At 40.9% G+C, this 13,930-nt stretch overlaps 1 long non-coding RNA gene across 1 annotated transcript; it reads left to right on the top strand.

The window, feature by feature from the left end:
* Positions 1-9,925: 9,925 nt before the first annotated feature.
* On the top strand, positions 9,926-13,029 carry LOC149914788 (uncharacterized). Its single transcript, XR_016460209.1, has 3 exons — positions 9,926-9,973; positions 11,522-11,658; positions 12,632-13,029. It is a non-coding gene; the product is annotated as an uncharacterized LOC149914788 (long non-coding RNA).
* The last annotated feature ends 901 nt before the right edge of the window (positions 13,030-13,930 follow it).

Genomic DNA, 13,930 nt, shown 5'->3' on the forward strand with positions numbered 1-13,930 from the left:
GCCACTGTAGCTTTCTGTCAGCAAGAGAAATTGGCTTTCTGGCTCTCTGTCTTCAATGAACTTTAGTAATTTGCATACAGAGACTTTGAGTTTTCTTAATTAATATGTATTCATTAACCATTACTTCTAGGATCTAGCTCTGAAGTCTGGGTAGCAGACGACTCAGGCTTCGGACTGGACACTTCCATAGCTTGTTCACATCCCAATCACAGCAGGAAATGCTTAAGTATAATTTAATTTTCCCAACTGTTTTCATTTACATAAGCTAAGCTGATGGATACTTTTGTATTTTTCCTATTTTGATCTGAAAATATTGATGGTTAACCATGGAGTTTGTTTTCACTTTCCATATACTAACAAACAAGTTTTTGCTCCTGATGTTGACAGAAGAGATTGAGTTATTTTCCTTTGGAATGGATTTTGTTGACAGGATGGATTTAGGCTGTTGACAAAACACATTCTGTTAGCATGGTGGCCTAAAGCTTTGATGAAATATGTTTTATTGGCAGGATGGATTGAGATTGCGGTGACAAAATGCAAACAGCCTAATCCATTCCGTTGATAAAACACATTCATCTAACTATCAAATCCATCCAGTTGACAAACCTATTTCTGTTTGAAACTGAAAAGCAGTTTTTTGAGGAGAAGAAATAAATTCCCATGGAGCTGGCTGAGAAACTGTACTAGAGATGTGGACCTCTACAAGAAAAGCATTAAAAATGACAGGGAAGATAACTGCAGAAGGAAATATCTCCCATCCCCACAGCATGATGCAGCCCTGCACTGAGTCTGTATACTACATGAGTGCTCTGTAAGTCCTCTGTAAGATGCCCTACAGCATCCCACAGGATTTTCAAGGGAAGCCTATAAGATGCGTTCAGAGTTGGCCCTGCTCGTTGAATTAATTGCTTTTCCGGATACCAAAAATCAGTGTATCAATATTTAGATTGGGCAATGGAACCTGAGCAACCTGTTTGAAGATGGATTTTGCCGTGGGGTATCTCTGTGCCACTGGTTTGCTCTGCTCTGTCTGAATGCTTACTTGTGCTTATCTGTGAGGAGTAACTCTTTCTTCTAGGTGATCCCATTAGTTCCTGTGACTAATTACACCAGGATTTTGTCCATTTTCTGCTTCAATCTCAGTTTATTTCCCTAAAGGTCTTCTACTCAGAGCTCCTTTTGTTAAAGGGTGAGAGAAATCCAACAAATGGCAGCAAAATTCAGGGCTGTTTCTTCAGGCATTCACGTTGCAGAGGCTTTCACTCAACCGTATGGTACCAAAAGTCAGTACTGCCCTCCCCTACATGCATAGCATCTATTTCTAATGCATAGGAGGGGAACAATCTGGCCACACGTCCTTCCTTGCCATGGTATTGGATGTAGCAATTTGACCATTCTGACATTTAAAGTAATCAGGAATGGAGTACTTCCCCACTCAGTCAATGAGATCGTGTTCTTTGTGTGTCAGAGGACACAGGAATCAATATATTAACATCGCTCTGCAACGTTTTGACATTTGAAGTTGCTCAGTTTATGCTTTCTATTTAAAAATATTAGATTTGATCAGTCAAGTGAGAGATGCAGAAATTAACATTCCTACCCCAAACTTCATCTCATACCAAGGAAGAAAGGGAAAAATGAGTGTTGCTTATAGCCCTCCAACTGAAACTGTTTGGTGCCTTAAGTCTGGTGCCAAATTAAAGCATTTGATGTCTGTAGGGGTCAAGGGCGAGCAACTTTCCAAGTTGGGATGAACCAGGGAGAGGTTTCCTCATTAGCTGTCTTGCTCTTGGTCCCAGTGGCTGCCTGTGTGACACCCACATCAAGCAAGGCATGGTGTCCCAGAGATCTGCTCTAATTAAGTTCATCCATGCCAACTGTACATGAAGGATGAGCTAAAGGCATTGGCTGGATAGACACTGCAGGATTTTTCCACCAGAATATTACTTTGAAACCTCCCATCAATGCACTCTCTGACTGCAAGGGGAAATGCTGACATATGGGATGTTTCCTTTGATTTCTAAGCCCGAAATATGGATATGGCAGCTCTCGTAGGCACCTGTGTTAAATGAGAAGGAATCGTGATGTCTCAGCATGACTAACATCTTGTGAGCAGCAACAGTATTTTGCTTCTGTTCCTTGGGGGTAGCATGTACATGAGGTTGTGTATGAGAAGAACAATCTGTTCACTGAAGATGCAGAAATATTCCCCATGGCTTCAAAGGCTGCCTTATTTCTTTAATGACCTTTTGCAACACAAGTGTGTGTATGTGAAAGGATAAATAGAATGAAATAAATGCCTCTGTTCTAGTTAACCAAGTCCCTGGAAAAGTCTGTGGGCAATGGGAAAGGATCGGAGTGTTCTGAGCTGTAGGAAAACACTTTGGTGCCAATCTTGCTGCCAGTCAGCAAGACAGAAGAAAAAGAGAAAATGAGCCATAAATGCTTTCCTGTATTGTTCTGTGCTCACGTTGCACCTAAAGGCAGGATCTAACTCTGTCTGTGGAAGGCCTCAAAGCTCTGTCTGGTTTCCAGCATCCTTCCCAGGTGACTCTCTGCTATAATACATCTCCATTGTTAGGCAGGTTGCATTTCTCTCCATTTCATCCCTTGACTTCTAGCTGAATTCTCTTCTTTTCTATTGTTTCCTGAATCCTGGCAACGTGGTTAGGTACTGTGCATCATCCTCCGGTGTCTGCTCTTCCTCTGGTGTCAAAATGGGTTTACCTGACCTGTGTGAAATGGTGTTTGTTCTACCATCCTAATTAATTATGCTGACATGGTTGCTGAAGAGGATGCCAAGCACTGTGCCATTAGCATTCAGAAGCATTTTCTCAGGATGAAAAAGGGCAGAGCAGAGAAACAAAAGAAAGCAGAAAGATAATGAGGGAGCCTGTGACCTTTCTGAGGTCTCATTCCCAGAGACTCATGCATTATTTCAGTGGCTGTGCAATTATCTTGTGTCATTACTGTACATGTAGGCAAGCCCTTCCAGGGAGGTCTTGCAGAACTGAATGGAAAATGACAATGTTTCAGAAGCTGGGAAGAGGTTTTTTCACTGTACTGTAGCTTTCTAAAAGATAATTCAGAGCCCCCATAATTACTGGGGCAACACCTTGGTCTCGAAGGGCCAAGGGGACCAGATTTTCTCAAGATTGCCAGGCAACCTGTCCGTTTTGTAAATGAGAAAGTACAGACAGGCCAGTGGACTTGTCTGAAATGAAGCTGCCGAGAGATGAAAGAACAGATTTCAAACAACTTGAACTATCTTCCCAGCGTTCCATCTCTCCAGTCATGGCATTTGTAGTCTCTCTGCCAGAAAATCCTATCTCTGAAGAGTTGTGCGTGGTTATTGGTTCTGCTAACTCCAGTTATAACCCTGTGCTTGCTTCCACTGAGGCTGTTTTGCAGATGACACAATTTGCCCTGAGGACTTTATTGTGCAGATATTAGTGTATGACTGTGTGCAACAGCTCAGTGCAAGGAAGTGGAAGCAATCCAGTAGCTCTGTATGCAATATTTATTGTTGTACGCTCTAAGACAAAATCATTTGCATACAAGATGCAATGAGGGCCATAAAATAGCATGCATCATTGTTGCAGAAGTTAAAATACCAAATGATTTATGACTGTTATTTTCCTTGATTAAAGGAGATGACGTCGGTTCCGGAGGGTGCTGCTGTTCAGCAGCCTTCCTTCCTCAAACTTAATGAAACAATATCAATTTTGCAAAGTGAGAACAGGCATCCTTATGAAACTCTGCCAGACTTGCAGGATTCTGACTTGAGAATTTTGAAAATTACTGTTGAAGAACAAAAAAACCCTCAGTTTTTAACATATTATTTACCTATAAAAGGCAATGTGCTAGACTGCTGTCATATGTGGGGAGAGAATGGAACAAAATTTCTGCTCCTGCATAAGGTCCAACTTCATGCTAGATTTGGGATGAATTCACGTGAGTGCTCTGCTTTCTCAGTATTCCTCTTGATTGGACACATCTGGAAGGTGAGCATTGGCTGCTCTGAAGGTAATCAAATGAACCTCCACTCCGATTAAGACAGGATTTTATGTACACCAATGTGCCCTGCATTGAGATTTGGGGATAAAAATATAAAACAAATGCGGAGTACTTTTTAATGAAAATGAGCCCAAGAAAATTAATCCATGGGGAATACAGTTTCCTCAAAGCAAAGTAGTATCAAACCCATTCAGATCAGACACATCAATACTTGGATGTCTGTGATTGCAGAATTCTTGATTTGAAAGGAATTTCGGGTTTCTCAGTGTTGAAAGGGAGATGGTGACTGCAGGAGCACCAGCAGCATCTAGTCACACCAGCCCAATGCCAACTGAAGCTGGGAAGGATACAAAATTGAAGAGCCGACCTCGACTTTCAGATTTCCAACTGCTATTTGCTATTGATTAATTCGTAGCTGTTTCTAACACCTCTCTCTCCTTTTCTAGATAATGAAGAAAACTTGGCCATGAGTTTTACATAGTGATTGCGTTTGTTCTGTGGTTACCTTTTGTAACTGGTGCTGTAGTTACCACAGCAACAGTAAAATGGCTTAGTTGTAATATGAAAACTTTCCTTACAGAAGCAAATCTGATAAGATGTCATGAACTGTCTTGAAGAAATATGTATGTTCCAATAAAAATCACTGAATGTTTCTCGGGTTACTGTAGCAATACATTAATGATTCTATAGTTAAGATCTTGTCGGTAACTCCCTTATAAATCTGCCATGAAACCAGCCTGTAATGTTGCATTGCCAGCTCTCAAGTTGAGAATGATTAAAAACTGTCTTTCCAAAACAAGTTGATTGAGTTGAATGCAAAAATAAGCAGCCCCTGTTACCTCCCCCTGTAGCATACATATACAGAGACACCTGAGGACTGATGACAAAATGAGGATTTGAGGATGGTGTCTCTGGAATTCGTGTCTCAGAAGTAAAGTTTAGGAACGAATGAAGAAGGTTGTTGGTACTCCTGAGGTTTCCAGTGTATTCATCCTTTCAACACTAAGCCGAGCAGAGCAGTGGTGCTGTTATTTCTATTATACAGATGATATGTGGGCACATCACCTGCAGATTTTTCTTTTTATCTCCCAATAATTGGTTCTTGCTGAGAATATGGGGAGTTTATATCCCCTTTAGTCTCCTCGGCCCATCACCTTCACAGAGGAAGCAATACACAATTGCATTTTTATGCTGTTATGGAGGGAGAGGAAGGCTGAGGTTATTCTGCCGTGGAGATAGCACACCGTTCAGAGCATTTTACCATGTTTAGAGTTTTTCTGCCACCTCACTATGTGCTCCCATGTGGTTATCACAGCTCTGTCATGAATACAGGAAATTAATATACGTATTTCCATCCAAAGATGAGCACTAGGGAAAGAAATTAAATTAAAACCCCTGTTGTGAGAGAAACATCTTGGTGTTTTTCAGGAGAGGAGGGGAGATGCCCTGCCTATGTGAAACCTTCATGGATCCATCCTGTTTGCTGCTTGGTGGAGCACCAGCACCATATTTGCACAGGTCTGGGAGCCATTGCACCACATGCACATCAACCTCTGGTACTCCACATTTACAGCTGGAATTTTCAGCACCGGTATTTCCACTTGGTAAGGTTGGGACTGATGTTAATGGAGTTGCTAGATGACAAGTGTAGGCTTTACACCACTGGTGTGCTGATTGGTGGAACTGGTGCACAGCTGCAGTAAAATTAAAGTTCAATGGGTGTTGTTCTTCTTTTATTTTAATGAATGTTTATTGTTTAGTTGGACTCAATAATCCTTGTTGATCCTTTCCAACTCAGGATACTCTGTGATTCTATGAAATACACTCTTTTTCATAAGGAAACCTGTTTTCTTTTAAAAATCAATTCCTATCTGAAATGGTGTGTTTTGACCGAATTAAATAAATAAATGAACTTAACAGAATTTTTTTTAAAAAGTTATTTAAATTACTGTGGGCACTTTAGGTGTAGATACTAAATAAGCTTTACATGTGCAACAGCATGACACACAAGATGACACTAAGGTTTTGAGAGGGCATGGAAACTTTCTCAAACATCTTTTGCCTGCTACAGCATGATCAGAAATGTGTAGTAGTAAGGCTAGCAATAGGAAGAAATATTGTGCTCTTAAGGCAAAATGGAGAATTGCAGCTGGATGTCTTTATGTGAGACAAAAATACTAAGAATGTACCTAGATTATCCGTTGTGTAGAGGCCTTCTTGTCTTGAAATTCAGTTGCCCTCCTGTTCAGGAAAGGGGAACTCTGTGTAATGGACAGATGGGAATATAATCATGGAGTCATTAAGGTTGGAAAAGACCTCTAAGATAACCAAATCCAATCCCACTCCATTCCCACCATGCCCACTGACCATGTTCCTCAGTGCCACATCTCCACAGTTTCAGAACTCCTCCATGAACAGAGACACCACCTCCTTCCTGGACATCCTGTGCCAATGCATTACTACTCTTTATGAGAAGAAATTGCTCCAAATATCCAACCTGAACTTCCTTTGGTGCAACTTGAGGTCATTACTTCTCATCCCATCACTATTACCTGGGAGCAGAGGCCAACTGCAACTCACCAGAACCTCTTTTCAGGGAGTTGTAGAAAGCAATAAGTTCTCCCCTTAAGCCTCCTCTTCTCCAGACTAAACCATCCCAGTTCCCTCAGCTGCTCCCCATGCAACTCGTGCTGCAGACTCTTCACCAGCTTCATTGCCCTTCTTTGGACACGCACCACTTCTGGAAAGATGCGGGTATTACCAGCCTTCATGCCCTTCCATCATTAATGGCAGGTGCAACCCCCTGTGTAATTCAGCATGGCTGAACCCTGATGCAAGAGCAGGAGGAGCTATCAGCCTATAATCTACTGACAGCTGATGTATGGCAACATGCCCAAAGAACTGTACTCAAGGAGAGACCTTGGCTGGTGACAGATGGCAGAATACTGACCACAGCAACTGGAAAAGCCCTGAGGACGTGTGGTGACCCACATGATGTGTTTCTGTGGTCTGAGCTGTGAGCAGCGGATAATTCATCAGAATATTTGTACTCCTTGACAGCTATTATGAGGACTCTGTCAAGGAGGATACCGGCTTACGGGCACAGAGATGGCATGCATTCATTCAAGGGCACATCAGTTTGGATTTTCTTGTTGTGATATAGAATATGACTGCAGAGATGTAAAATGTGTAGCTGCATGAGTTGTATCAGTTTTGCTGTCAAAGTAATCAACTATATTTTTCTGGCTAGATTATAACTGATGAGTATTTATGTAACCTAACTGAATTATCTATAGTCCAGACTTTTAAACTAGTTATTATAATCCAATTTTGTCTGATTACTGGTTCGTGGCCATAATTTAATCTGTAATGCTTTAAAAAAAACCCCTTTTTCCTGTTTTAAACTGCACAACTCAAGATGAAAATGTAGGGTTTTTTTTTTTTTTTACTTCAGGCAGAGACTTTTCAAGCAACCTCAGAATAGCTTTTAGTGTAGGGACTCGTTTGAATGCTGAAAATGAAATATGATTTATTTCATTTGGTTGGTGTGAATGGAGCGTACTCCTTCAATGCCAGCTGGCAGAATCACATCGCTGTGGAAGAGATTGTGTAGAACAGTACCTAAGGCAAAGATGAAGGCTGCTTCTTTGATTTCTATGACAAGGACATGATTCTGGCATTCAATTTCATCAAAGAAAATTAGATCAACTAAATTTGCTAGATTTTTAGAGTCACTTTTATAAATCCCCAGTTTTACGGCTGGGAGGTTCATTTTTGTTCCCATGCAGTCTGCCCTATTGGCTGGACTTTAGTACCATGGGCTTGACAGTAAAATTGGATTTCAAGACGTGCTGCTGTCAAATGCCCTCTTTCTTTGGCAAACTTGTGTGAAGCAATCACTAAAAGAAATTTTCAGTCAGCCAAAAGGTGATATCTGTAGTTATCATCGTGCAGATCTGGGGTTAACATGGAGATGGTTCATTAGGACATCAGAGCAGCGTAAACGAACAACAAGAGGAAGGATGAAAGAAATAAGCTATATCCCTTAAAACCAGTGATTGAATGCCCAAGTTCCCAAGTACAAGGGATGTTAAAGTAGAACTACGGACACAAGCAGCAGGTTGTTGCAGGAGGACTAGAGCTTGAAATCTGAGGTTATACTAATGATCCTTGTCATGCTGTGTTATGTCAAGCACCAAGCACAGCCGGGCAGGTGCCACCAAGCAGAATTACCAATTCTCTGAACACCATGCAAGTGAGTCCTAGTGAGTATTGCCAGCCCAGGATCTCTCCCTCCTCCCTCTCACCTTTCAGTGTGAACACGGTTTCAGTGTCAATGAAATTAAGTGCACTGGCAGGCAGACAGAAACGCAGCAAACGTCAGCTAACAGCATTAAGCAATGGTAACGCCGGCTTCAGGTTGCATTTGTAGTGGTGTCTGGAGGATGGTGCTTCATCGTGGTTGTACACAGATGACTTAAATCCTGCTTCCACAGATGCTGCTATCCTTAGGAATTGGATTAGAGCTATTCTGTGGCAACTCGTCAACTCTGTGGTGCATCCCTTGAATAAACGAAAGTCATGTTCACATTTGCTTGAGCCTACAGAGAATTCTGCTGAAAGTCTGTCTTTGAAAACATGTGGGCAAAAGCTTTATTAGTCCTGTGGCACAGCAAAATCTCTCACACACTCACACTTTTATATATAACACCTTAATAACTTTTCTCCCTTGATTTGGGGTCACTTTGCTGTGTGTTCCAATGTTGATAATCAGGCATGGTACATTAAAGATATTGCATGGACACTTTGTCCTTTGCTATCTTTCATCTCCTTGCTGATTAATTAAGGCATCTCTCAGTGGTGTACATGCTAAAACCAACAACTTGCTATACTTTGCTTGACCCTGTTAGCATCTCCTAATTAGAAAGTGTGATCACAAATTGCTGCCAACCTCAAACCCAAGTGTTTGATATAATATTGATTTCCCTTATAATTCACTTGAGGGGTGTCATCCATCATTGCTTTGGCTTCAATTCCCCATCTTCTTGCCTGGGATAACGCACCTCCAGTAAGGTGTGTTAGGGTCTCTATCAGCAGCATCAGTGGGTAGAACAAGGTTTTCTCACCATTTCTTAAACATACGGCTGATTTGGAGAAAGAAGAGTTTGGGAAATGTTCCTGAAGCAGACATTGAACAGTCTGCTCTGAATGTAGCCTCTTCTGCTACATTGGTAGAAAATGCCAACTTTGCTTGCTTTAACTTTCTGCAGTAAGATGAGGGATGATAGTGCATCCTCTGGAGTACCATTGCAAGACTGGAATTCCTTCTATTTTCTGTCTCCTGTCTCCTGCAGTCTCTGCTTCATGTGCTTATAGTCTCAGTGGGCAACACAAGGAACCAGATTAGTGTTGTCATTGTCATTTTACACACAGAGGTGTACAGAAGTGGGTTAAAAGACATCTATGCTTGCACAGAGCAACTGCTTCAACCTGGCTGTCGTATTTCTATGTCTTCCTGTTATCTCTAAAGCAGAAGGACTAAAAGAAAGAAAATTAATTCTGGATATAGTTGTATCTTGCCAGGATAATTGAAAATGCAGGAAGGTATAGACTGAAGTACACCAAACTCTCATGCAAAAGAAACCGAACAATATTCTACTGAGTAGGATTCACATGAACGTTCCTTACATCTTTAATCAATCCTGGGATGTCTCATAGCAATGATGTCTAAAGTTGTATGGAACTGCTGAATCAGGGCCTGAGCCTCTGATGGATCACCTGAGGCAAACAATGAGTCAGCCCTGGGAGCACAGGTGAAGGCAATTCATCTGTGCTGCTGGAAGGGGTGGAGCTTGGCTCCACCTCTCCTAGACCCATTTAAGAGCTGACTACCAGTGAGGAAGGTTCTCTTCTAGAGACCTCTCCTTTGGAGTTTTCTAGTGAGCCTAGGACAAGGGTAGGCACTCTATCTATTTTTTTTTGGTGTAATAACCTGCTTAGCCAAACTCTTTTGTATCAAACTCTTTTGTATATTTCATAATTATAACATCTGTATATTCATTGATTATAAAAGGTAGAGTAGATGAAAGCATTAACCAATCTGTATTGGTCTGTTTTATAATGTGCAGCGTTTCCCAGTAGCCCAGAATTACCTCTAAAAAAGAAAAAGAAGCAGAAAAAACTGTTTTTAATTTACTTTGTGGAGAACTATTAACTTATAACACTTTATCATCAAGAACAGTTTTCCTTGCAGCTCTATTCTTGAGATGCCTCCATATTGTAATGTGGAAGCAGTTTAGGCTATGTGAAATGAAAATTCAAGTTTTTAATTATTTCAGCAAAGCATCCTAATTATAGATATTTGTGGCCTTTCCATTGCACAGCAGAATTTCTTTTATTAAGAGCACTTGCATCTTAGAGAAACTCCATTTTTTTTCTCTTGGATCTTGGAGGGCATTTGCAAGCAGAAATGTAGATAGCAACCCAATGCGTTGCAATGTAAATATTTTGAGGTAAATAGCCTGTTTTCTTAAATGCTATCAGAGTGTTTGTTGCATCAACAAATCCTCAAGAGTTCTCATTTTTCATATATATTTCAATACATATAAAACAAGCATAAATTTGCAGTTAGAGAGGCACTCCCACAGCACCAGGGCTCCTCTGCTCTGTGATTGTCTCCCTCTCTAAATGATAAGTATGAAATCTGTAGCTCTCTTCTAAATTATAGCTTGCAGATTATACTGTACATTTGCTCACGTATCTGTAATTCTTATTTCCAAAGGAAAAAAAAAGTCTTTTTCCTTCATCTTCACAATTTGTGTGCGTTGAAAACAATGCGTTCCTTTTCCCTGCTGTACAGCGATATCGTACCCAGTGAAATATCTTTAGAGCAAAAGGTAGAAAGGAGGGAAAGAGAATTGGCAATTATAAACTGATTTGAAGCAGCTTAACTATGAGCAAGGCCTCTTGAAAAAGAAACAACAAAAAGTAACCTGTCATAATGGGTTGACAACCTGCACAGTGAAGCTGCAGGTTTTCGTAGGCCAGGAGACGAAAACTGAAAATGAGCACTTGATTAATTTAGATTGTGATGTCAGAGGTGTAACTATCCTGGTTGTTTTTAGCCAGATGATTTTCATTTCTACAGGTAACTCCGTCCCTTTTCCATCAAACAGCTGTCTTAGCATTCGTTTTGATTCAAACTGTGACAGTGTTGGATTCCTCGATACTCAGGATGCGACACACAGGTGATATAGATGTAACCGTGTCCATCCGTCACTCCCCCTTACAGGGATGGGAACATGACAAATGGAATCTCCCCACAGTTGTTTATTGTTCATCTCCCTGTTTTCTGCCACTCTTGATTCATACTCATTTTGATTTCTATTTTGTGCACCTGTGAGCAATTGCTTCTCCAGGCAGTTTTCTTTCTAAGCCAAGTGACCAAAATCTTAATTTTCATATTTGCAGGTTTCCTGAATCCCTTTCACTTTCTTCCTCTTAGGAGTATTTGCACATTCATCATGATAAAAACTTTGGTATGAGTGACTGGAGAATGCTCTGATGCTTTGAAAAGGACATGTGAGCAGAATCTGGAACACTCTGGTTGTGTTTCTCATGACATCAAGAAGGCAGTGTGATGTGAGTATCCACACAGCTGTGTTCTTAAAATTATGCTTTTAATTGCTTTTCTCCTAGCATCTCTTTCCTTTCCTTACGAAGGCTTTTTGTTTGACCTTTCCTACTCAGAAGGATGAGATCTGAACAAACCTGATCACTACCTGGCTCAGGGGCTCCTAGCAAACCCCACAGCTCCTGCAGTCATCACACCATGACACAATGCAGACTTGTTCTGCCCTGGTGAACTGGGAAGCATGAGACAGAACTCGGATGAGGCACAGGAGAGCGCTTACCACATGCTTCCTGCAGAGTGCAGAGACTGCTCAGACAGTAATGGTGTTTGCTATTAAAATGAGCAGTCTGGAATGGAGTTACTACTGTCCAAATATAGATAAGGAGATAATTGCAGATAATATGCTTAGGAATGGAGCATAGTTAAAGTAGCTTTGGATGTGGAAACTGATAAGAAATTGGGAATAGCATCCTGAACATGAATAAGATCTGGCAGAAAAGATGACTATGCTACAAAGTTTTGTGTTGAGTTTCTGCCTTTGATGGAGGTCCAAAGAATGTTCCAAGTTGGAAAGGACCCATTAAGACCATCAACTCTGACCCCTGGCTCCACACAGGACCACTCAAGCTTGGAGCCGTTGCTTCTGCTCCTCACATCTCATTGCTTCCTGTAAAACCAAGACCTATTTTACTTGAACAAACTGCAAATCCAGTAATTTTTAAGTGTCAAAGCCAGACTTTCTTTTTTTTTTCTCAAACATTTTTCAAACAGTTCTCGCTTAAAATGGTTGCATTTGTTTGATAGATCATCTTCCCTCTCCCTTTAACAACCTGTGTACAAACTTTTCTTTTGCTTTGAATCAAACAAAACAGATTTGGAAATCCTCAGCAGGAAAGGATAAATAAACATAAATGTGAGATTAGCCATGCAAGTCTGATTGAATTCCATCATTTTGTAACATGCTATGTATTCTTCACACAGCTCTATATGTAAGATTGATGCGTGTTTGAGCAACAAGAACACAACTACACCTGCCTTTTATGAGCCATCAGCAGCTGACTTTGTCCAGGTGATCCTTGTGACTTTTTTCTCATCAGGGTCTAATTTCAGCCAAGCAGCACCTAGCAGTTCCACCATAGATCAAGATTCTCTGCTGTTCCCTATATTTCATGGTGTCAGGACAATGACAGCCACAGTCCGCAGAGCTGTCACTGGAGCTGCTGCTGTCAGCCTGCATTCTGCAGGGTTGTGCTCTGCCTTAAATTAACATTACGTTCTGGTGGTGCCCAGCACTCAGAATTTTCCTGTTATCTAAGTGATCTCTGCATGCTTTTTTTTACCTCATCCATCATGCTGTCACTGCACCGCTTTCACTTCAGCCATTAAACCATATTTGCTTTACTCTGTGGTTTGTTTGTTTATTTTAAACATGGGATTTCTTTTGTCATGTTCTTTTTCTTTCTTTTTCTGTAGTAATTCAGTTGCTTCTTGAGATCCACAGCTTAAAAAAAAAAAAATTAATCCCTGTAACTTAGGTTAGAATCATAGAATAGAATCATCGAATCCTGAGAGTTGGAAGGGACCTCTGAAGGCCATCTAGTCCAACTCCCCTGCAATGAACATGGGCATCCATGAATCAGGTTGTGCAGAGCCTGGCCTTGAAAGTTTCTAAGGATGGAGCATCCATCACACCTCTGAGCAACCTGTTCCACTGCCTCACCACTCTCACTGTAAGAGACTTTTTCCTTATATCCAACCTAAATCTACCCTTTTTAAACTTGTAATCATTTGTATTTGTTCCATCAACACAGTCCTTGCAAAAGGTCCATCCCCTTCTTTCCTGTAGCTTCCTTTTAGATGTTGAAAGGTGCTACCAGATCACCTCGGAGACTTCTTGTCTCCAGGCTGCACAGCCCCAGTTCTCTCAGCCTGTCCTCATAGGAGAGGTGTCCCATCCCTTGGATCTTGGAGAACAGATTCATGACATCTGTCTATATTTTTTGAAATTTATTTTGATTTTTGTAAGTCAAATTTTGGTTTTCAAAAGATCAACATATCCTTTCACCACTCTGAAATCTTACAACCTCATATAAAGCCTCCATGTGAACACTGTTAAACTTGTTTAAAAATAAATCCAAACAAACCGAAGAGACACTATTTCTGCTCTGGATAGTGATATTGTGTTCCCTGGCCTTCCAAAAACTTCTGAATTATTAAGGATTTTGTAATAGAGGTATCAGTGTGGATGCATCTTTATGTTTCCTCCCTGCGGCAGCACTT

The sequence above is a fragment of the Phasianus colchicus genome, chromosome 27 (genome assembly GCF_987193195.1).
Source record: "Phasianus colchicus chromosome 27, bPhaCol1.hap1.1, whole genome shotgun sequence".
NCBI lineage: Eukaryota > Metazoa > Chordata > Aves > Galliformes > Phasianidae > Phasianus > Phasianus colchicus.